The 22,950-nt window shown below is 34.8% G+C and overlaps 1 protein-coding gene across 19 annotated transcripts in view; it reads right to left on the bottom strand.

Moving 5' to 3' along the window:
• The window catches only part of CCDC102B (coiled-coil domain containing 102B), a 166,511-nt gene extending 144,051 nt beyond the window's left edge, over window positions 1–22,460 (bottom strand). For 14 of the 19 annotated variants that reach the window (XR_014578840.1, XM_083821903.1, XM_083821896.1 and 11 more), the window contains exon 1: window positions 20,566–20,664. The gene's annotated coding sequence lies outside the window, so the exon portion shown is untranslated. Of the gene's footprint in view, window positions 1–1,853; window positions 2,015–19,702; window positions 20,213–20,265; window positions 20,297–20,565; window positions 20,665–22,193 lie in introns of those variants that run through there. The other 5 variants (XM_083821897.1, XM_083821898.1, XM_083821904.1 and 2 more) reach the window with 5 other exon arrangements.
• Window positions 22,461–22,950: the final 490 nt, after the last annotated feature.

The raw sequence follows: 22,950 nt of genomic DNA, 5'->3' as shown, positions 1-22,950 counted from the left end.
AGCTGATGCTAACTTTGCACCTAAACATCCAATAAATTAAGAGTCAAAAGAAATGACTCTTCCTCCAGAAAATACTAGTGGTGACTTAGTCTGAGATGGTAAGGAATACGAGATATTCATATGTGTTTTAACTTCCCTGTGTGCTTTTCAGAAAACCTAACCAAAACTGATTTTTAGAAATCCCCTGTAAGACTGTAGGAGGTAGAACAGTGTCTTAGCTTTTTATTTATTTATTTATTTATTATTATTAAAAGACATATGTCAACATAATCCATTTCAGTGGCTGGCTGATGCCAGATAAAAACACAGATATTTTGAGTACTGTGTTCAGCTCTGGGGCCCACAGCACAAGAAGGACATGGACCTATTAGCATGAGTACAGAGGAGGGCCATAAGAATGATCAAAGGACTGGAACACCTCTCCTGCAAAGACAGGAAAAGTTGGGATTGTCCAGCTCGGAGAAGAGAAAGCTACTGAGAGACCTTATAGTGGCCTTCCACCTAAAGAGGCCCTATGGGAAAGCTGGGGAGGCACTGTGTCAGGGAGTGTAGTGGGTATACAAGGGGTAATGGCTTTAAACAAACAAACAAAAAAATAGATTAGATATTAGGAAGAAATTATTTACTGTGCAGGCGGTGAGGCACTGAAACATGTTGTCCAGAGAAGCTCTGGATGACCCATCTTTGGAAGTGTTCAAGGCCCCGTTGGATGAGGCTTTGGGCAACCTGGTTTAGAGCTACAGATTATACAGGTCTACAGATAATAATCTATAGATTATATAGGTCAATACCACAAACAATACAAAAGATGAAATTAGAATTCATACTGAATACAGCTTTCAGCATGGCTAATTTCTAGGAGAGAAATAAATAAAAGAAAAATATTTAGCCCTGTTACCCCATTATAAATAAAATAAATGTACATCCATTGTTGACTTCATAAAGATGTTGTGCTTATACTGGTTAAAAACTACTGTTTAATTGATATCTGACCATGCTATCTGACCAGCTCTTACACTGCTGCAGTAGACAGTAGGTCAATGACTAGAACAGCAAACCTTGACTTTAGCCTCCCTATTGACAGGGGGAAGTCAGCAAATCATTAATACATGCATATATTTTCCCATTTGTAAAATGAGGATAATTTACTGTTTGAAACAAACATTGAGAAGCATTGCCCAAAGAATTACATATTGTTATTGCTAGATGTCCATACGTTTTTCCTTTTCAAGTAGAATGACAGCACTGAAGGACCTAAACCAAAATTCTTGAACCCATAACTATTCTAGTGGAAATATGACTGAAATATTTTGATGTTTCACTATATAGAAACATATATAAACTTTCTTTGGTCAGGTAGCCTGTTTTCACCCTCTTATATGCACTAAATAATGATAATAATAATAAAAAATAGTAGCTTTCATTGCTTGGGACCAGATTGCCTTGTTCTGTCTCATTTGCACACAATACAGACAATCAAATATTATCACTGAAGCACAGAGGAAGACGTAAAGCCAAATTCTCAAAAATAAAAGAACAAAAAGTAACTAGAGGCCATGATTCACTAAAGACTTTTCAAATCTCATTTCATCTATTGGATTTCTCTCATGTAATTTAACTTATAAATTTTATCACTTAATAAAAACAGAAGCAGCGTACAGAAGTGCAACACTTATTTGAAGACTTTTAGATATATTTTTGGTTTAGTGAGCAAGGTGCAGTGCCCTATAATTTAACACTACATTTAAGACAGTAGAGAACAAGAGTATTTAGAATGTGGGAAGGGCAGTTCATGACTCAGTGTAATTTTATTAATTGTAATCAGGAAAAATGAATCTCACTACCATACTTACTTTGTTAAATTTCCATTATATTTTATACTGAAGCATCCATAGGTCTTCTGGATGCAGGCCGTCTCTCAAAGTAAAAGGGTGTTTTTCCATTGACCTTAATGGAAGTAGGATTTTCTGCTTTGCATAATTGCTGAACTTCCATAACCAGTGTTAGTCACCTCCTGAAAAGACAGCCCCCCCGTTCTCACACATGTTCAGTCTTACACTTTTTTTTGACTAGTTATTTTTTTCCTGTTCATGAAGTAATCAGATCAAACAGATGCAACATTTCTATCTAGTCATTTGTCAGCTTTATCAGTGCCCTCACATATTTCACAACAGACTTCATGAAACAGTATTTCCACAAAACACACGGTAGAGGTGGAAGGAAAGTTGGACTGTCCCTTTTGACAGTGTCATAGAATTGCGTTCAATCTATATAGATCACAGAATTATAGAAGTAATATCAAGGGAGTAAAAGGCAAGCAGGAATTTGTGATACGACCTACAAAAAAACAAAAAACAAAAACAAAAACAGTGCTGGTTTTTTATTTTTATTTTGGAAAAAGAAAAAAAAAAGCTAAAGTGAGTTTTTGGCTGTCAACTTGCTTTTGTGGGAAACCACTATTGTGTATTGCGCAGATTCATTAAGGTAACTCTAGCTAGGAACATCAGCCTCTAAGAACATGGGGGATGAAAGCAAATGAACTACCCTTTAAAATGCCATACCTCATTGTAATGGCATTTCCAAACTTTTTTTTTTTTAATGTAATGTTTGTTTTCTGCAGATATTTTTCACAAACATTTTCATTTAATCTGAAGACTAATAGCTTTCTGTGAGTGTTAAAAGATTAATAGTAGCAAGTATGGATATTTTTATGCAGCTAGTTTAATATCCTTGCTTGACTGTTGTAAACCAACTCTGATAAAAATAGCAATGTTCAGCTAAGACTTGAGCTTGTACCTATTTTAACAGAAATAGACTGAATATGAATCCTGAAAGGAAGCAAAGGTTTAAAATAAAAACCTGTTGATTATTAGTAAAGTGCCTGAAGTGATCAGAATCTCATGATTCCAGATCAGGATAGGCTTTTTTACACATCACGTCAATGGGATCTTTCATGTTACTAAACACAACTGCACTGACGAAATAAAAAGCAAAATGTTTAATTTAAGACAGTCATAATTCCCTGGTTGACAATGAATCCTTAGTCATCCTTGTAGCTGTCATGATACTTTCAAAAAATTTCCCTTCTCTGGTATATGACTGCTTCATAGAAAAATAATTCACAGTAAAACATTTCACATCTGCATTGAATTTTGGTTATATTTTATAGGTGACAGTTTTCAATCTGTTCCAGGGACAATCAAGAAAAAATTCTAAGGTGTATCTGAAGGATAATAAAGATAAGAAAGCATTCATTTTGTTACAGACGCAGACCTCTAAGCATCAAAAATTTGCTGAGTCTGATAATGGAGAAGAAAAAAAAATGCTGTCTGCAGCTAGTTTGAAAGTTTCCAGCTTGAGTTTGCAGCAGCAGACAAGCTAGCTCAGCATATGGAACTTCATGAGCATAATTTACTTAATAAAAGATAATTAGATGGAAAGATAAGATGAAGTTAGGGAAGTAGATGAAAGTGGGGATTTTCTGTCCTGTGAAATCTTCTGGTAGTTCCACCTGTTTAACAATTCAGGGATAAGAAGTAACACAGAGTCCCTTTTAGAGTAGTTTTCTTAACTAAATAATCTAATGTATGCACAACATATAGGAATCAACATTCATGTTATCATGTGAGTGGGGTGAGGACAGCATAAAGGAGTTAGAGAAAGAGATCTGATGGTTATAAGAGGGAAAAAAAAAGCATACAGATAATTGACAAACAAAACAAGGAATCTGTCTACACCATGTTTCATTATATTCCAACCTTTGCTTATTTACCTAATGATCATAAACAATTGTAACGAAAAAGAACAGCTCTAGATTTATTATCCCAGGTTACTATTATGGACAAAGAGAAATGTAATAAATCTGCTAACACAGTTGACAAAATCACCAGAAGTGAAAAGAATTATTACACTTCCCTTGTTTTAATTCATGCTCATTGAAATCAGCTTTTCCAGTAAGTTCACTATCAGTATCTTGAGGATAGCATTTCAACGTTCCTCTTCTTACTGCATGACTTAATCTGTAGTTACATATCTCTTATGGCTTATGAAGGCTTCAGCCAAACTTTTTTTAAAGGGATCCCATATCTTAACAGAAAGTGTCTGCTTCAGATGAAGCCAGTTAATTTTCTTTTGTCTAATCCATTAAAAATAATTAAAAAAAAAAGTCAAAACTGCATGTGTTCCTTTGTAAGTGCTACTGGAAAGTCAGAACTTCCCATGATATTGCTACAGCTGTTTAAAAACAATAATAATAAGAACAAAAGTAAATTTCATTTACTCCAGGAGCTGCAAAAATGTGTGAACTTATATCCATGTGGGGGAAAAAAAAAAATAAAATAAGATTTTTGTAAAAATCAGTCATAGCTTGGGAGTGTGATCATATTTGGGGCTTTTAGGTTGTTTGAGTTAGTTCTTTGGTTTAGCATGTTGTTTTCCCTACAATGGAAAAAAGGCTTGGAGGAGGTGGGTGGGGGAAACAGGAAGAACACTGACTGTTCCTCCCTGAAAACTTTGCTCTATATGCAGGGCTGCCAACTATGGAGCCATTAATTCATGAAAGGGGAATGTACATCGCCAGGTGACAAGTGACGGGACAAACAAAGAGAGTGTAAAGTGAGTTGGGACACCCATTGAATCCTCTCATCTGCCTACCTCTCTGCTGACAGAAGTGTGGGTCGCAGACAGGAGTGCACACTGAGCAGGGAATTATAGAGAGATAAAGCTGCAATTATACCAGTAAAGACTATCACAATTTCACAGCAGAGATTGGTGGCTCAGAGCAGAACTGAGTTTAGAGATGTGGAAATGGCTTTGAAGCATGGAGTCACTCATGCCTATGCAGATATTTATGCTGTGTGGGATTGTTCAACCCCACGACTACAGAATAGGGTAAAAAGAGAGAGAGAGAGAAGTAAGTGGTAGACATGTATGGGAAAGTAAACATACCAAAATTATTTACAATATAGCTAAATCTAAGAATATGTGTCTACCCACAAAAAGCCTACAAATCTTGAGGCACATTGGAGTCAGGTGGCTGATCATTTGGCTCGAATAAATGTAGCACAAAATCCTTGGGGCAGAACAAGTAACTGGTTACAGGAATGGCTAGCGCACACTTGGATTTACAATTTACTTCAACAGGATGTGAGGAGAGGATGCACTGTGGCAAAAGCTCTGGCAAAACAAACTGTAAACTCCATTCTATTCACAACTTCCAAATCTGTGTGCCTGTCAAAGTTAATCTCCATTTTACAATTGGCCCCAAATATCTGGACATACGTAACTGGTCACTCCTGAGATCCTGCTCAGGTTTTGGCTGAACACACAGCTCATGCTAGGGACTAGGACCAGAAACGTTAGCTCAAGAGCAAGAGCAACAAGTGCAGAGTACAGGAAGAGGTAATGTCCATTCTGCAGCTTTTCTCACCTGCAGTCGGCTGTTCCCTGAAGCCATCATTTCCTGGGGTCTTTGCAGAGTTACTGCCTAGTAATTTCTTCAAAATCCACTAGCTTATGGAAATGCTATAGACCAAATTCCAATCTGAAAAGTACATGTCAGCATGCCAAAAAGCTTTTGAACCAGATCCAAGAGCAACCAGACTGCTGAGGCTTTTTTGCTTCCTGGTATGTGGCAGAGGACATCCAAATTGTGACAGAGGAGGAAGAATGAGCACTTGCACCATCATCTTGGTAACTATTTTGCTCACAGGTGCACTAATAGGGAATTAGAGAACTTGTGGGTTACAGAGTTCATGATTTAATGAAGTGCTGAATTAGTGAATTCTAAACTAGTCTATACAAAGAGAATTGAAGTCTTAGTTGGTGTTTTTGTGTTGTTTTTACTGATAATGAGCATATAAGGTAAAGTTTAATAATTTACAGAGTACATTTGTCCTGTAAATTTGAAAGATCTAAATGAACAGTGACAACGTATGTACATTCTCATAGCTCTTCAACCTGGGTGTGATCATGATCTCTGTTGGCAAGTTAAGAAAATTGTTATTTTAAAAATGGAAATTAAAAGAAATTAATTCCAAGATTTTTGAGTGCACAGCCAAGGATCATTTTGCTTATTTTTTCCAGAGCTATAAAAATTAAACCATTTTTAAGCTGTTGATGTTGGCTCCAAACATTATATTCTTTACATGTGTTGTAACTAAAAATCAGCCAAAAAGTGTCCTGAAATGAAGATAAACAATGCAAATCATTTACTTCCTGTCATAAGTTATCTGCTCATCTTTTTTTTTCCTGTTTACACTTCTCTAGCCACATTCTTTTTAATATCAAAACTTTGATGCAAATCTCACTTACTTAAAAATCCCCTTATAACTACTTCATGTCTGATAACTAAAAACAATTATGCTGTGAAAACGATAAAGTATAAAGTTATGTTTTTAGCATCATAAAAAGAAATGTTTTAATGGTTTTGATGTTTTTTGTCATTGCTATTTCTTTGTTTGTTTGATTATAAAATCAGTAAGTGTATGAAAGAAACAAGTTTTTCCACTGTATCAGTTTGGAAAGTGTGGTTTGTTCAGTATGTCTTTGGGATCAAATGAAATCACAGCCACAGTTAATCAATGTCTTGACACACAAAATAAAGGTTATGCAATCTCATCTTCCTTCTATTACCTAGGCTCAACCTAAGCTTTTGAAATATAACTGATAATGTAAGGCCAAAAACTTAATTCTAAAATTCCTAAAAAAATAAAACAAACACAAAATAATTAGACTGCCTTAGAGAGAATGAGTAAACATAGAAATGCTAGGAGAAGTTTTACACATTTTCTACAGATCTGGTCAAATATAAAATATTGATAAAACTGAATATCACTTTTTTGCTCATTATTTCCTTATGGTATAAACACCTTTGCCTTTAAAATAAATAAATAAATAAATAATCCCAGCAGAGGATAAATATACATATATATATATAATAATAATACAGTAATACTACAAAGGAGTATGACCAAATGTAAGTAAACACTTGTTAGTAGAATACAGAATCTGTGCAAAAAGAGTCAGATCCCAATCCTGTGTTGATCACCACCAGATGATGGGAAGGAACAATAAGGCAGAGAGAAGGTACATAAATGAGACCCAAGTTTCCATTTGGCGCACTATTGAAAAATCTCAAAACAAAGTTTGTTACCTACCTAAGTAGACTAAAAATTTCAAAACAAGAAAGTAACTTCAGGAAAATTTCTGTAGAAAAAATTACATTTCACTAGGATATAAAACGCTGTGACAAAGCGTTTCTGAAGTACGACAGAAAATGTGCTATTACATTATCAGTCTATGTATAGCTCAATTCCCAGGAGAAAAGGTAAAGGATGAGTGTTAAAGATAGTGACTGAAATGTAATAAGCCACAGAGGGATTAATAAGTGAAAGGAAATATTTTTTCACACTGGAATGTGATCTGGAATACATGATGATTTTCTGTTTTATTCAGAAACTAAACAAGGTTATCCAGAAACCAAAGGAAAATAAAGCAATCACCAGAATGCTGCAATAAGCATTTTACACTATAAAACAATATTAAGTATATTGCCACCTGATATTCCAGTATTCATCATAAGAAACAAACAAAAAACAAAAAAAAAAACTGGAGGAGGAAACCTTGTTAATAGTAGTTAACAACAGCTTGCTTCTGGCTGAAGGTTTTCACAATTCACACAAAGACATGTAGAGTAAATTGATATACATATACATAATTTGTAACTTCACAAAGAGAAATGTGAAGTAGTCCCTTGTGGCCCTCAAGCTGGCCACACCATTCTCATTGCCAGTTTATCCTCATTTCCTATCCTTCCCCATGAACGACTCCAACATTCTGAAATAAGATTTACAGTTCCAAGTGTAAGTGGTCCTGCCCCACTTTAAGGAAAATTTAGGGAAGCTTTTCGGGGAAAAAAAAAAAAAAAAGAAAAAAGAAAAAAAAAGCTTTCACACTGACAGATAAAACAGAAATTTCTCTTGAAACAAATGATGTGATGTATATAAATCCTGAGTAATCTGCACTACTTGACCTGCTTCGAGCAGGGGGCTTGGATTGGGTGAACTCTTGTCCCCTTTAACCTCATCATTCTCTGAGAGGTTCAGTTTCTGAGGAGCTGTGCATGTCCACCTCTCCTACTTCTAACAGCACTGCTGTAACAGCCAGGGAACAAGAACAAATCAACTGTTTTTAGTCTTTCTGAATACATAACTTGCAGCCAAATGGCTTGAAAAACACTATGTAAGGTGTAGAGGATCCTGTGAAAACACTGATCCTAGAAGCAGCATATCCCAATTGTTACCACAAATAGTAAGTATTTCCACATTTTTGACATCAACAATTCTTCCAGTTAATTTATTTTTTAAAATAAAGTCATTTTGTAATCTTAATGGAATAACTGTTAATGCAAATAAATAAATAAATAAAAATAAAAAATTAATATCTTATGTTTTTCATGTGAACATATACATGCTTTAGAACTTTGTTCTAATAAACTCAATTACTGAACTTTTAAAATACAGGAGCAGATTATGTGCAGAACAACACATTTGCTTTCAATATGGTAATTAACATTAATAAAAACATCATATTGTAAATAACAAATCATTCTTGTGATTAGCATCAGAATTCCCTCACATAGTTACAGGAGAGAAAAAAAAGACAATATGTTATGTTTCTGTAAGAATTCAGTGACATATGGAAAAGATTTTCTCTGAACGATTTTCCTATTTAAACCATTTTCAATCTAGTGATTGAAAGAAAAACCCAGACTATCTGTTTCAAAAAGACTGTCAAATTATTTATTTGTTATTCAAGGGCAGTAATGTGTTTTCTTGGAATTTTCTTGTTTCCATTTCAGATTAAAAACAAACAAAACACTACAAAGCATGCAACAGAAAACAGTCACATATTTAAGACAGCTATGCTCCACTCCCCCATATCTCTAATTTGCTAAAAGTTTGATCTTTTTATTGGATTTATATAGCTTTTTTGAAACATACCAGGGTCTATGCACTCATCCATGAAACAAATACATACATTTTAGAAAGAAATATAATTATAAAATATCTTGAGATATGAACCCTGATTATGTTTAGCAACTTACAGTTTTCTTATCTTTCCTGCATCTGTTATTGCAAGTCTATTTGCTCCTTGTTTCCAGAAAACAATGGAATAGAAATGCTGGCACACAGAGGAAAAAAAATAAAATAAAATAAAATCCTTAATATAAAAGAAGCTCAAAGGAATATATGGTCCTCCCAAGCCAGATAAAACTTGAGTCTATAAATGAGACTAAGTACTTAAATTTGTAATACTTTAATACTTGGATACTGTAGAGTCAAAGAGCAACCTGCAAAAAAACACATTGGACATATGCAAAACCAGAGAAATTTAATCAGTTAAGTATGAGCAAAGATGAAGAAAAGTTAAATCCCCCCAAAATACTATAAAATAAAGAACTATTCTTTGTGACTAAGGACTGTTACATTGTATTTCGCATAACTTAGATTTTCTTGAGGTAGAAGGGCAGCAGATTGTTGTTCAAATCCAAATCCTTATGAAAGATTAGTGTATTGTTTTGTTTTGTTTTTGTTTTTCATCTTGACATATTTCTCCTCTATGAGAAAAGATCCACAGACCATGACTAATTATTCTCAGGGATGAACCCGGATTCTTACAGAGATATGAGGTAGAGGTGGAGACTCTCCAGGTGGAGACTACAGCATTCTTCTCCAGGTGGAGACTGCAGCATTCCTAAGGGGTCGTATTGGAAATGGTACTATTTAACATACTTGGCAACATGGACAACAGGACTGACTGCACACTAAGCTAATTTTTCAACAACACTAAATTGAGTGGTGTGGTCAATGCACTGGAAGGAAGCGTCCCCCATCCAGAGGGACCTTGACAGGTTCAAGAGGTGGGCCCATGTAAATAACATGCAGCTCAACAAGGCTCCTGCACCTTGGTTGGAGTAATTCCAAGCACAAATACAGGATGGGTGACGAGTGGATAGAGAGCAGCCCTGCAGAGAAGGACTTGGGGGTGCTGATGGATGAAAAACTCAGCATGAACCAGTAACCTGTGCTTGCAGCCCAGAACCCAAACATATCATGGGCTGCATGAAAAGAAATGTACCTAGCAGATTAAGGGAGGTTATTCTCTCCCTGTACTCTGCTCTCATGAGACCCCACCTAGGAGTGCTGCATTCAGCTCTGGGGCCTGCAGCAAAAGAAAGACATGGACATGTTAAAGGAAGTTCAGAGGAGGGCCATGAAGATGCTCAGAGGTCTGGATCAGCTCTCCTATCAAGAGAGTTGGGGTTATTCAGCCTGGAGAAGAGAAGGATCCTGGGAGACTTTATAGCAGTCTTCAAGTACCTAAATGGGGCCTACAAAAAAAGCTGTGAAGGAACTCTTCGTCAGGGAGTGACAGGTAGTGATAGGACAAGGAGTAATGGCTTTAAGATGAAAGAGGGTAGATTTGGATTAGATAGTAGGAAGAAATTCTTCACAGTAAGGGTGGCAAGACATTGGAAAAGACTGGCCAGAGCATTTGTGGATGTTCCATCCCTGAAAGTGTTCAAGGCTAGGTAGGGTGGTGCTTTGAGTAACCTGGTCTAATGGGAAGTGTCCCTATCCATTGCAAGGGACTTGGATAATCCTTAATATCTCTTCCAACCCAAACCATTCTATGATGACAGAAAACTTTCTTCTGTTCCTCTTCACCACTTTCTAAGCTAACTGCATTAGAAGCAAACTTATTTCAGCTCTAGTGAGGGCCCTGGTAGAGCACCGCAGAAAGGCACAGTTTTAAGGGATAAGAAAAGAGAACAAAGAGGGATGTGTATAAACCCTGTTTTTTTCCAGGTAAACCGGATCTGCCAACACAAACTGTGAACGTGCAGAACAGTGTGTGTGAAAAAAATGGAGTATAAGATAAACAGGTATTCCCAGATTACAGACTAATGGTCAATTCTCCTAAGCACAGGTGGAAACAATCCAGAATAGATATATCTGTTAGAGCAACAATTAGTGACTTGAAGAAAGCATTAATTATCCATAAAGTTCTACAAAGCGTTATATTTGGACTGATTTCTTTTTTTTTTTTTTTGAAACTATTACATCCACTATGATTCCTGTAACAATGATGTGTTATATATTTCTCGCAATGTGTGAATTGCTTCTGTAAAATATAGATTTTGTAGGCCAATAGGAGAATTTGACCATGGAAGCGGCTTTTTTTTTTTTTTTAATAAAAAATTTAAAAAAAGAGACCTTATTTTTTTTCTTTCAGTATTAAATGAAAGAAATACATCTAGGTAAAGAAACTTTGCTCTTTGAAGTTACAGTAGGACATGAGGTGCCAACAATTGAAAGCAGTAACTAAAATCAGAAGCACTTAATATGATGTTCTTTTGGTAACTAAAAATGTGTCCTAAATTAGATGATAAGTCATCAATATTCAATAACTTTCTTAACTTTGTAAGTAATTACTGTTATAGAAGGTTACTGTCATGGATATAGTTTCTATTCCATTTTAGAGTAATGTGATGCATTCAGTAGGTTGGTTTTGTTTTCCTATGTATAAGTACATTTATAATCCATGTAAATCTTTGTAAAGAGTTTGTAAATTGTTTAAGGAAAGAGGCTAAAAATAAACTTAACTTACAAACAGCATGATTGCTTTTATCTTTTATATCTTTTTTATCTTTTTATTCACACCTACCTATCATTTTTGAATCTGTTGAAAATTTTCCAATAGCTTTGACAGATGGAGTAAGTTTTTACCAATAATTTAACTCCTAAAACATTACTAAAAAAAAGTGACTGGGTAGAAAGTCAAAGTTCAAAGAAAAAGAGTCAACATAAGCACTGAAATATTATTAGATATAAGAGAAATTCACACATAGGTTTTCATAATATCCAGCAACAGTCCCAACTTGAACAGAAACCTCAACCCTCAAGAAAGTTGTTTTGGTAAGCTAGTATCTCTGGATGTCTTTGAAGCTGTGTTCAAATCCTTAGGGTTAAATACGGGAAACATAAATATTTGTAAATACAGATGCATTACAAAATGATTTGTAAATACATAAGGCCAAAAGAAACTCTGAAGTACTGCTTTAAATCATTTACAACAACTTTTTCCCCACAGGAATGTTTTCTTTGATTAGAAACCTTCATAATATATCAACCATAATTTCCATGCATTTGAGCCTGTAGTATCAATATTCATTTCTCAGCCACTACACTTGAAAAAGTTGTATAATTAGATCACTCAGGGAAAAGAAAACAAAACAAAAAAACCACATCACAGTTTCCCAGACAATCTCAAACAGAAACAAGCATTAGAGAGAAGCCAAGACAAGCTTTACCCAACATACCAGCTGACTGTGTGTTCTGAGATATGATGGTTTGCTTGGCTGGTTAATTGATGAGGTTTTTATTGACTGTCATTTTTTATTAGAATATGATTAATAATAAAAAAAAAAAAGGCAACGTAATATTCCTAGGCAATTAGGAATAAGAATGAACTGTCAGTGTTTTAGATATTTTCAGGATCACCAGCTTACAAAGAGGTTTACAAAACCTAGTGTAAACTTCTGGACTAAGCAAGTAACCAAATCACGTTAGTTCTAATATAATCCCATTCATTCTGTGTATAAGCACCCACTCTTTTTTAGTCAACTGTAATCACATGAACTCAGGACAATTTAACCGTCTTACTTTGAAAATAAAAGTGTTATTTACTGATAACACCCAATCTAGAAAACTTCACATGCTTTTGTGCTCTTGAGAAGACATTTCATAAAATGGCTTGGGTTGGAAGGGACCTTAAAGATCATCTAGTTCCAACCCCTCTGCCATGGGCAGGGATGCCACCCACTAGACCAAGTTGCCCAGGGCCTCATCCAGCCTGGTCTTGTACACCTCCAGGGATGCACCCACAGCTTCTCCGGACAACCTGTTGCAGTACCTCACCACCCTCTGAGTGAAGAATTTCCTCCTAACATCTAAACTAAATCTCTCCTCTTTTAGTTTAAAAACATTGCCCCTTGTCCTGTCCTATCTGACTGAGCAAAAAATTGTTCTCCATCTTTTTTACTGTATTTAACTATTGAAAAACTGCAATAAGGTCACCCTTCTCTTCCTCAGGCTGAACATTTCTCTTACTACAATACCAATTTCCACTGCTATGATAACAACAAATGCACAGACAGAAATAAAATTCTTATTTTATAAAGGTATTATTGTGGCCACCAATTTAACAGCAAACTGTATTTGCCAAGAATTATGGCAGAAGGACAGATATGGAACTTTTTAATTGCAGTTATATTACCCAACTGGACAATATCTGAGGGGAAAAAATATATAGTATGTTAGAGGTCAGTCCATTTGGACTTGTATCTATTTCTCATTTAAAACTTATGTTGAGGGCTCCAGCTGTGTAGGTTTCCATCCTACCTGAAAGCTGACCTAGAGCTTCCCATTTTGCAAATTTGACTGATAACATTAGGAGGCTTCTCCCTTTGCAACAACAACTCATGATCAGTCTTCCCCAGGATGTAGAGTTGCTACTGGATAGTTAAACTTTCTTTGATTATTATAATCTTCAGGATGTTCTGATGAGTTAAGTGACCTGAAAACCTGGGTTAACTCATGCAAAGGCTAGACTGGTGCAGATGACGTTTAGTCTAGATGACACTTTGAGCATACAAAAGAACATCTGGTATGAACAAAAACATTAACTTATCAGAGCTGTGTAGAGGTTTCTGATTTGTTTTGGGAGGAATTTTTCTGGGGAGCTTGAGGTTTTCTTTTGGGAAGTGTTTATTTATTTTACAATACTATTGCTGATAATGATCTAACAATAATAATAACACAGTTGATTACCTTCAAGTACAAAATACTTGATACAGAGTGGTTCCTGAGAATCTCACTTCTAGTTGAATTTTACAATTAGAAAAATCAAAGGGTAAAGCACACCTGTGTCTGCTACTCAAATTTCTGGGTGAGTTTCCCCTCTTTCCAATTCTCAGTCTCTTTAATCCCTAATTCAGAAATCCATCTGCTGCAGCACACTGATGGCTGCAGTGATAAGTCACAGCTAAAGTGCAATATAAACCTGAAATAAAAATATTTTCCTTAAGTAATAAAAAAAGGAGCAATAATATAATACATATTCACAACCGAAGACTGCTGTTATTTGACAATAAATGCAATGAAGTTCCTGTTATCACAGACTGTCTTTTCATCCATGACAAAAATATGGAGCTGGTATCACTCGTATGTCCCATCAAGAATATGGAAATACAATTGCAGTCACTTTAAGGAGACTTAAATCAAAATTAGATCAATTAACAATAATAATAAAAGTAATTCAGCAGCCCATCACATTATAATCACACTTAATGTGAAAACATAGCAAAAACTAAAACCCAGGAAAATTAGCTGAAAAAAATGTAGTGGGCATATAATCTTAATTTTAACATCTCTGTATATAATAATTTAAAAGAAAATTATTCCTTACCATTTTGGATACTGTCATTGATGGAAAAGTTGCTGTTGTTAAAGTTATTCTTTTCTTGCCAATTTTTTGTGTGTTTGTTTTTTAAGAGGCTTAGGTTAGGGGGGAGGAGAAGAGGAAAAGAATTTCACAAACCACCAACATAAATTTACTTTGACAAACTTCCTTTGAAACCAAAAGGCCTACCAGCAATACTCTTCAGCAATTGCTATTCAGACACAATGAGATTCACTGTTATTCAAGTTTAAAGTGTTTCTGACTATTTTTTTCAACAGTTCCACAGAAGAGGCAAAGAACAACCCAGTGCATACGTCTTCCTCCTTTGTTTCCACAGAAAACTGAGTAAATTAGTTTAAACCCTCACTGAATGTGACACACATTTCTTACCCCACACTGAAATGAATAGCAGTCATAGCCCATTTAGTTGAATGTGTAGGCTAAGCAGGTAGCTTCTAATGTTGCTCAGCTCAGTGGCAGCAGAGCCAGTTGTTGGTGGTCAGTGGCAAAGAATCTCAAAAGACTCCACACAGAGTCACAGTTGTCAGCGTGTTACCACACCACATACATGTACTATCCTGCTTATACAGATGGATAGCCTTCTGGCACAGCATAGGTCATCTTTTGTGGATTTGCCCTGAACTTTCCAGAAAGAGGAAAGGCTCCAGAAATGTGTGGGAGTAATATCTAAGATATACATCACCCACAAGGCTAGATCTGCCTTTCAACATGACATTCATAACTGGTTTAAAACATTTTTAAAATTTTCAAGCATTAAAGCCAGTATTAAGTGAAAATCAAATATAGTTAAAAAACATTTAATTCAGCTGTCCATTTTCATCCAGGAAGCCTGTTAATTAATGTGATAACTAAAACAAATATTTTCAAGTAAACTTTAAATAAGCTTAAGGTAAACTATTCAGACCAAAGATCATTGTGTCATGGTCACGTTGTCAGTGGTTGGTTTCCTTTCCCAGCTACTACTAACATCAGCATTCTACTCTGTAATGTATTACTTGTTTATTTAAAAATGTTAAATTAATTTCACCGATTTTCTGAGAGCCTCTGTAGGTTGTGATCGGGTATAGCCAAAATGGTCAGCTTTTTCCATGCAACCCTGAAGACTTTGGAGAAGATCTGGTTTTGCTTATATTTTTCAGGTTGGTCTATAGATCAGGTCAGTGGGCTCCTTTCAGTTTCAAAAGGAAGTTGAAAAAGATCAGTGAAGACAAGAGATTTTTCAGTCACCTTGAACAGCACTTTGCTGAGAAAGAATCAGGTCAGAACAAATATTGACACCTGTTCAGCCATGTACAGTAAAGGATATCACTTAAATGTATGGAGAAGCTTCATTATTTAAATAAAAAGCATCATAAGTTTATTTTCTAGAGTTTACTATCACATTGCTATATTTTTTTGGATGCAACACTGTTGCAAAGTGACTTTAAACTGGATAGGTTCACTTTCATTTACAGGCATTTTTTCTTGCCTACTTACAAAACGACACTGAGTGGGCGTTTTTGTTTTCAATGTGAGGAGGTAAAGGCATATCCACTAAATGTCCTAAAAAAATTAAGTTTTTAATCCTGTTTAAATTTTGATCAATTCTTGATTTTATTTTTTTTTTTAAATTCTTGACAGTATCTGAAAAATATGTTCCTTCTGATATCAGAGATAAGAAATAATTGCCTTATTATACTTGTAAACATTTATGATCTTTTTCTACATAAAACATGACCTACTTTCAAAAGTAGTTTCATAATATTGGGAGTAGGGAAAATTAATCACAGATACATGATGCATTGCTTCAGATAAAACATTCCAACACTTATTAAGACACAAAACATCTTTTCTTCAAAATATGGCTCAGAGTCATTCTGGAAACTAGTGATTTCCCCACCCACTTAAGCAGACAAGTAAGAATGTTCAAAAATGCTTTGTTTTCTCTGGGTCAGAGCCTATCCCCTTGGCTTGTTCAACTACTCTGTTACAGTTTTATAAGAATTAAAAAAATTCTGATGTGAACAGATCCACTCAGTTTCATCAGAACAGTTTTAGAAGCCATCCCTTCCATAATTAAGTCTTTAAACACTTTGCTTTAGAAAGAGATTACTTCTTGGACATTTATATGTACTTATTCTCAGTTGTTCTTTTCCACTGTAGTATTTTAACACCAATAATATTTTGTCTTTCAACAGTTCAAGGGTTGGTGGTATTTAAAGCTGTAACATAGAACCTTTTAATGACTCCAACTCCAGTAAGTCTTTTTTGACAGAAATGTACTTAGGAGAGAATTTATATTTTTGCAAAAGCCATCAGAGAATCATTAAGGTTGGAAAAGGCCTTTAAGATCACATGGTCCAACAGTCCCTCTACCACCAATATTACCCACTAAACCCATCATTCTACTGTTATTACAGTAATCCACGAAGTAGCATATATTTTGTGGTAGGATTCACTTAAATTCATTTTTTAAAAAAAGCATCTTTCTTTATCTTCCCAGTGCCTATGGAATGGCTACGTGTAGTCACACCTAAAGAGAAAAAATTAATTGCAAATGTAATGGTTACTGAGGCTAGATCCTCCTGCGTACTTTCTTTTGAATGTTGTGCTTCAGACAGAGGAGAGGGTAGCATCTTTTTGTCAAAAATGATACCTACAAAAGTTATGAAGAAACCTTCAAGTAAACTGAAGATACATTAAAAAATATAATTAAAGAAGAGCTTTCAGGGAACTTCCTCCATGAAACTCATTTAATGTAATGTAAATCAGACCTAGAATACTCATAGCAGCATGAGCAGCGAGAATCAGGCTGCTCAGGGAAGATAATTTTCACAATAAGTCAGCCAATAATATATTACTATATGGACAAAAAAGGGAACAGGAGGAAAAGCATACTTTGCTCAAAGAACTGCTTTTCCAAATGAATGTGGAATATGGTTTCTATCATGCTTTAACAGGAAGCTAATTCCAAGATAACATAGTTTCCATATATTGATATATCTTTATGTCATGTCAGTTAAATAGAGAGGCATCTTACTTGTACAATTCTTATTTAAAAAAAAAAAAAAGTAATATGGTCTTTTAACAACTTGGAAAATAAAAGTGTAGTAAGGGTCTGTACAACATAAATGGACTATTAATAACCATAAAAGTGTTGTTTATGAACTAATTTGGATTTTTTTTTTCCCAATATAGAAGCTTACCAGATATAATTTTAACCACAATAAAGACCTATTTTGGGAATACAGGAAAATCTTTAACATTAAAGCAGTCCTTGCAAATGCATGAGATTAATGTTCAGTTTTCAATTACAGTTATAACTCTTTAAGTTAGTAGAGTAAAAGATTCAAAGCTGAGAAAGAAAGTGAAGAGTAAGAACAAGGAGTCTAGACGATCATTGAAGAGATGGACTCAGAATTTATAGGCATAAGAGTTATGTATCAATCCATGCTAGGAAAACAAAGCACACAAACTGAAGTTGAATACTTCAGTTTCAGAGTTATTCAAGAGTTTGTTGTTTGCTTTCTTTTCTCCATTTTGCTACAATGTAATTTAATATAAATGCAAATAAAGTGCTTATCTGTTTTTCATGGGACTTCCCTTAAAACTGCTGTTTCCAAATGCAGTTTGCTTGGAACTCCATCACAGAAAGGTAATTGCCTTGCCACCTACTTATGAGATGGATCACACTTTTGGAGTGCATATAATCAGACCCCCAGTAATGATAATGACATTAGTAACAGCACCCTTTACACCTATATAAACAATTTAGAAGCAGAGAAGGAACTGCTTCCTCCTCTGGAATCTCTAGGTATCCTCTAGGGAGCCAAATTTCATACTCTCTGAAGTATACTTCTCTTGGATTGCACAAACAGAACAGAACAAATCCTTGGAACAGAAAAGTTTATATTTGTGTGACACTTTTAATTATTATTAATAATAAATATATATATGCATATGATATATATGATATTATACGTATTAAACTTGATGTCAGATTGTTCAGGTGTTTGTCTGCAAGTGGATGAAATCAAACCCAGCAATGAAAAGGTTTAGTTTTATACACTTTAAAGCACATGATACATATGCTTGTTTACATAAACAATTAATGTAGCCAGAAAGTTAGTTTGACTTGCTTTTCCCTTGGAATGCTGACAATACTTTATCCAATTGTACTGCTGTAATGAGTTCCTCATTTATCAGCAATTGACATATATTAAAAAAAAAAAAGTAGAAAGCAACACTTAAATTGAAAATAATATGTACTTCATAGTTACAATACTTATAGGCTACAAAAATATAGCTAGTTGAATTCAGACTTGCACTAGGAAAAAAAAATATTTTTTTCCTGATAAAAAGTTGCCCTTACTCTCCGTATGTACTTGCCTATTATATTTCAGAGGAAAACCACTAACTAAAATTTGTGCAGTAAAAGTGGTAAGAGACAAGATATTTTATTCTTACAAAAAGCAATTTGGAACATGAAAATTTATGTTGCTAAATTTTGCAGATATTACTGGAAAATTTAATATAGAATTATTATTGTGGATAACAACTGCTAGTCTCTTCAACCCACAGATTAGCCAACCAATAGAATAATAAATTTGTATGTTTTAAATGATTCCAAGATCCACACCTCTTGGTGCTGAAGTTAACTACAATGCTTTAAGTTTGCTCATTACCAGCAGCTTTAAAGTATTCATTCTCTGATGAACTTATTTCTGTTTTATCTGAAGTAAATATCAATACTTTATATTTAATGTGAAAAACTGGCCTTAATAAAAAGCAGACTACATGCACCTATGTAAAAATGACAGACATGTTATTTCATTATTTTTTCACTCAAAGGTTTTTGAGAGTTCTCTGGAATGTTTTTCTGATGTAGATATGACTAATTCCATTACTGATACCTAATATTTTACAGAAATACTTTTATCTTCAGTATATTATACAAAGAAGTACATTAAAAAAAGACCCCAAAATGAAAGTCTTCTAACACACAGGTGATCTGGAATAAGAGTTAGGCTTCTAGCAATGAGATTATGCATAGAAGAATCTGCTCCACAAAATGGCTTTGTTTGTGAAGTGAGAAAAATAAAATGCAGCTAACTGGACATTTAGTAGCCTGTTAGTTCTATCTGCTATGTGTATTTATTAAACTGATCAGAATTACCTTTGAAATTTGGCCCTTTCTCATTGGTAATGGGTCATCCATATACTCGCACACCATCTGGTATATTAACCTTTCAAACAGTGACAAACTAAAATATTTGTCCCGTATCAACAAATCATAGTATTAATAAGCCATATTTCATTGCATTATTATAATGTCATATAGCTAAGAACACCTCCCCCCACATACACTTTTTTCTTATCCTATCCTCAGATATTTTCTGAAGGAAATTAGGATTATAAATCTAAATAGAGGAATTTTTGAAAAGAGATACACTGTGAAAACACTATTTCTAAGAACAGAATGCAATATGAACAGCTGCAAACTCATAACAGAATTCTCGTGACACTTTAGGTTTATACCACCAATAACTATTGAAAACTACTCAAGTTTATCCTATTCCAGCATATCCTGTTAAAGATGTATTTCACACTGATTTAAAAAACGATTTCATCATTGAAACAATGTAAGTCTTGAAGTCTCTGTATTTGTACTAACTTCTAAATCAAAAATAAGAAATAAACATTTAACAAACTACCACTTTGAAAATTTAAAAAACTTACCTTGTTATGGTAAATAAGTACCCTTCTATATCTGAAAAACAACAACAACAACAACCACCTCTATGTTTAATAGGGTGTTAGGATTAATATTACCCAGCACTAGTAAAAGGAAAGGAGAGAAATATCTAGCTAAATCTAACTTAGCTACATACTTCAAATAACTATTTTCTGATCTTCAGTACTTTGCTGGGTATTTCAGACCATTTTTCTCCCTACTATCAGTATGAAAGTAACCCATACTCTGTACCAAATGAGAAATATAAAAATAAGCAATAAGCCCCCAAACTTAAGACCCCTTACCCTCTGAGTTTTCTGGGCTCCTCTTGCTTCTCAGTGTTACAGAGACGTGTAAACAACAGAATTTCCTGCATCCTTTTCTCATCCGCACAGTACTGGGACTTGGCCAATAGGATTATTTACAACATTAGGGCCACTCCACAGTAACTTGAAAATGACTCCCCATTGGTCAGGCTTTATCAAAACTAAAACCACAACATTTTTCCTTTATGTGCAAGTCATTTATCCAAAATAAAACATTTTTCCACGTTGTTCTTCACTAAATATTACTTTCTTCAATTTTTATTCCTTCTTACCTTTCTAAACTGAAGACTATGACCCCAGTCACCTAAACGTTATGTAAAAGCCTAAATTAATTATTCTAACTGTAGTAATTAAGTACATGCATAAGTCTTAACCAGACTGGGTGGATTCATATGCTACTTCTTGCTCTTATGCAGATTTCCTGGCCAACTATATGGCAGGTCCTAGAGGTATAAAGCTGATACAGTTTGTTGCAGTTAATATGATTTGCTATAGCTCTGAACGGCTAAATATTTTCAATTATAAAAAACTCATATACAAAATACTGACAATTCATATGTCATAATCTCAGACTGAGAAGCCAGGGCTCTTATAAATTTAAGGAGCATAACTCTACTTCCCTATTAACATTTCATCACCTTTTCATCACTATAGAAGTCTTCATTGTGAGTAGTAGCTATGGCTACAAGACTTCATTTAACTAAGAGGATTCTCTGATGAATCTGATTCACAAAATCTACTGCACTGATTGGAGACACGGGGCATTCAGTTAAAAAAAAGGGGGGGAGATTACAGGAGGGACCTAGGTATTTCTATGAAAATAATAATAACAAAAATAAATAAATTTAAAAGCCTGTATCAAATTTGTGCATGTATATATATATATAAACGATATAATAATAATAAAACAGCTACTTTATACATATTCCATGGCTCTTCCATCCACATATATCTCATCTCCCACTAGAATACTCTCTGGCATTATCCCTACTGTAGGAAATCAATCCACATTTTTTAAATCAAATTATGTACACATCATAACTTACATTGTATGTTATCCCTTTGTAACTAACTACATTTCAATCCATTCATAAGATGCAGACCTCACTTCCCACCATTCTACTCTTACTGCAGTTTCTGCCTGCAACCAAGAATTCTATTCCATTGCCCTTACTCATACAATTTTGCAATTCCTAAAGAAATTGATACGCAGTCATTTTATCTGAGAGGAGGTTAAGTAACTTGGATAAGAACTGAAAATGCCTTCAGAAGTGAAGCTTTCTAATAGAGGATTTATGCCCCTATTTCTCCCTCCCCCTTAACAAAATAAAAATAAAATTAAAAGAAAATAATAAATCAATATGACACTGTGAAGAGTACTACTGTTGGAAGTACCATTAACTATATATTGAATCCCCAATCAGTTCTTTTCACCAGGACAAACATTTGGAAAAAAGGCTGCCGCAAATATGTAGTTTTTTGGGGGGTGGAAGGAAAACCTAGGAAAACCTAGGGGAAAGGAAAAAAAAAAAAAGCGCACATGGTAGGCAAATAGTAAAGCTAGAACCAAAACTCAGGTTCCGTTCTGTTGCACCTGTGGTACTCACCAAGTCTTGGAGGAATCTTGATTTTATGCCATTGTTATAGGTATATTCAAATTTAATTAAAAAATATAGATTAAATTTGGGAAGTTACCATGTGAAATTGTATGGCTCATGTTATGCAGGTGGCATGTTTTATAAACTTAAAAGAAATAAATTAGAAATGCAATAACTCATTGACTTTGGAGAGAAAATCAAATTTACAAAGGCAAACAAAAACTTTTCAAAGCTTCTGGATTGCAAGACTTCATGAAACTAGAAAACTACTAGGGAAAGATAGCAAGGAACCTGGTATCTGTGGAGCTAGATTTGAAAAGCAATTGTAAATGTTTACTTTAAAAAATGGAATACCCAGCTATTCTTAGTTGCAAATAAAATCTCCATTTGGTCTGATTTGGCCATTTAACCTTTAGGCTTATTGTAATTGTTACAGAACAGGTGTTGCCAACATACAAACTTGTGAACATGTGAACTTCCCATAGTGAATTATATTGTTATACTGGGTTTATGGGGCAAGGTTTTGGTAGCAGGGGGCTGCTGGGGTGGCCTCTGTGAGCCCCATGTCAGATCAGAGCCAGCTCCAGCCAGCTCCAAAGGGACTCGCTACTGGCCGGAGATGAGCCAGAGTGACACTGGTTGGGCCTCTGGGAGAGCAGATTTAAGAAAGGGGAAAAAAACAGCTGCACAACACCAGCTGGGAGAGAGGAGCGAGAACCAGCCCTGCAGACCCCAAGGTCAGTGCAGAAGGAGGGCAGGAGGTGCT

The sequence above is a fragment of the Anser anser genome (assembly GCF_964211835.1).
Source record: "Anser anser genome assembly, chromosome: 2".
In the NCBI taxonomy this organism is placed as follows: domain Eukaryota; kingdom Metazoa; phylum Chordata; class Aves; order Anseriformes; family Anatidae; genus Anser; species Anser anser.
Note: the sequence above shows the minus strand (reverse complement) of the source record. Positions and strands in the feature narration are given on the sequence as shown.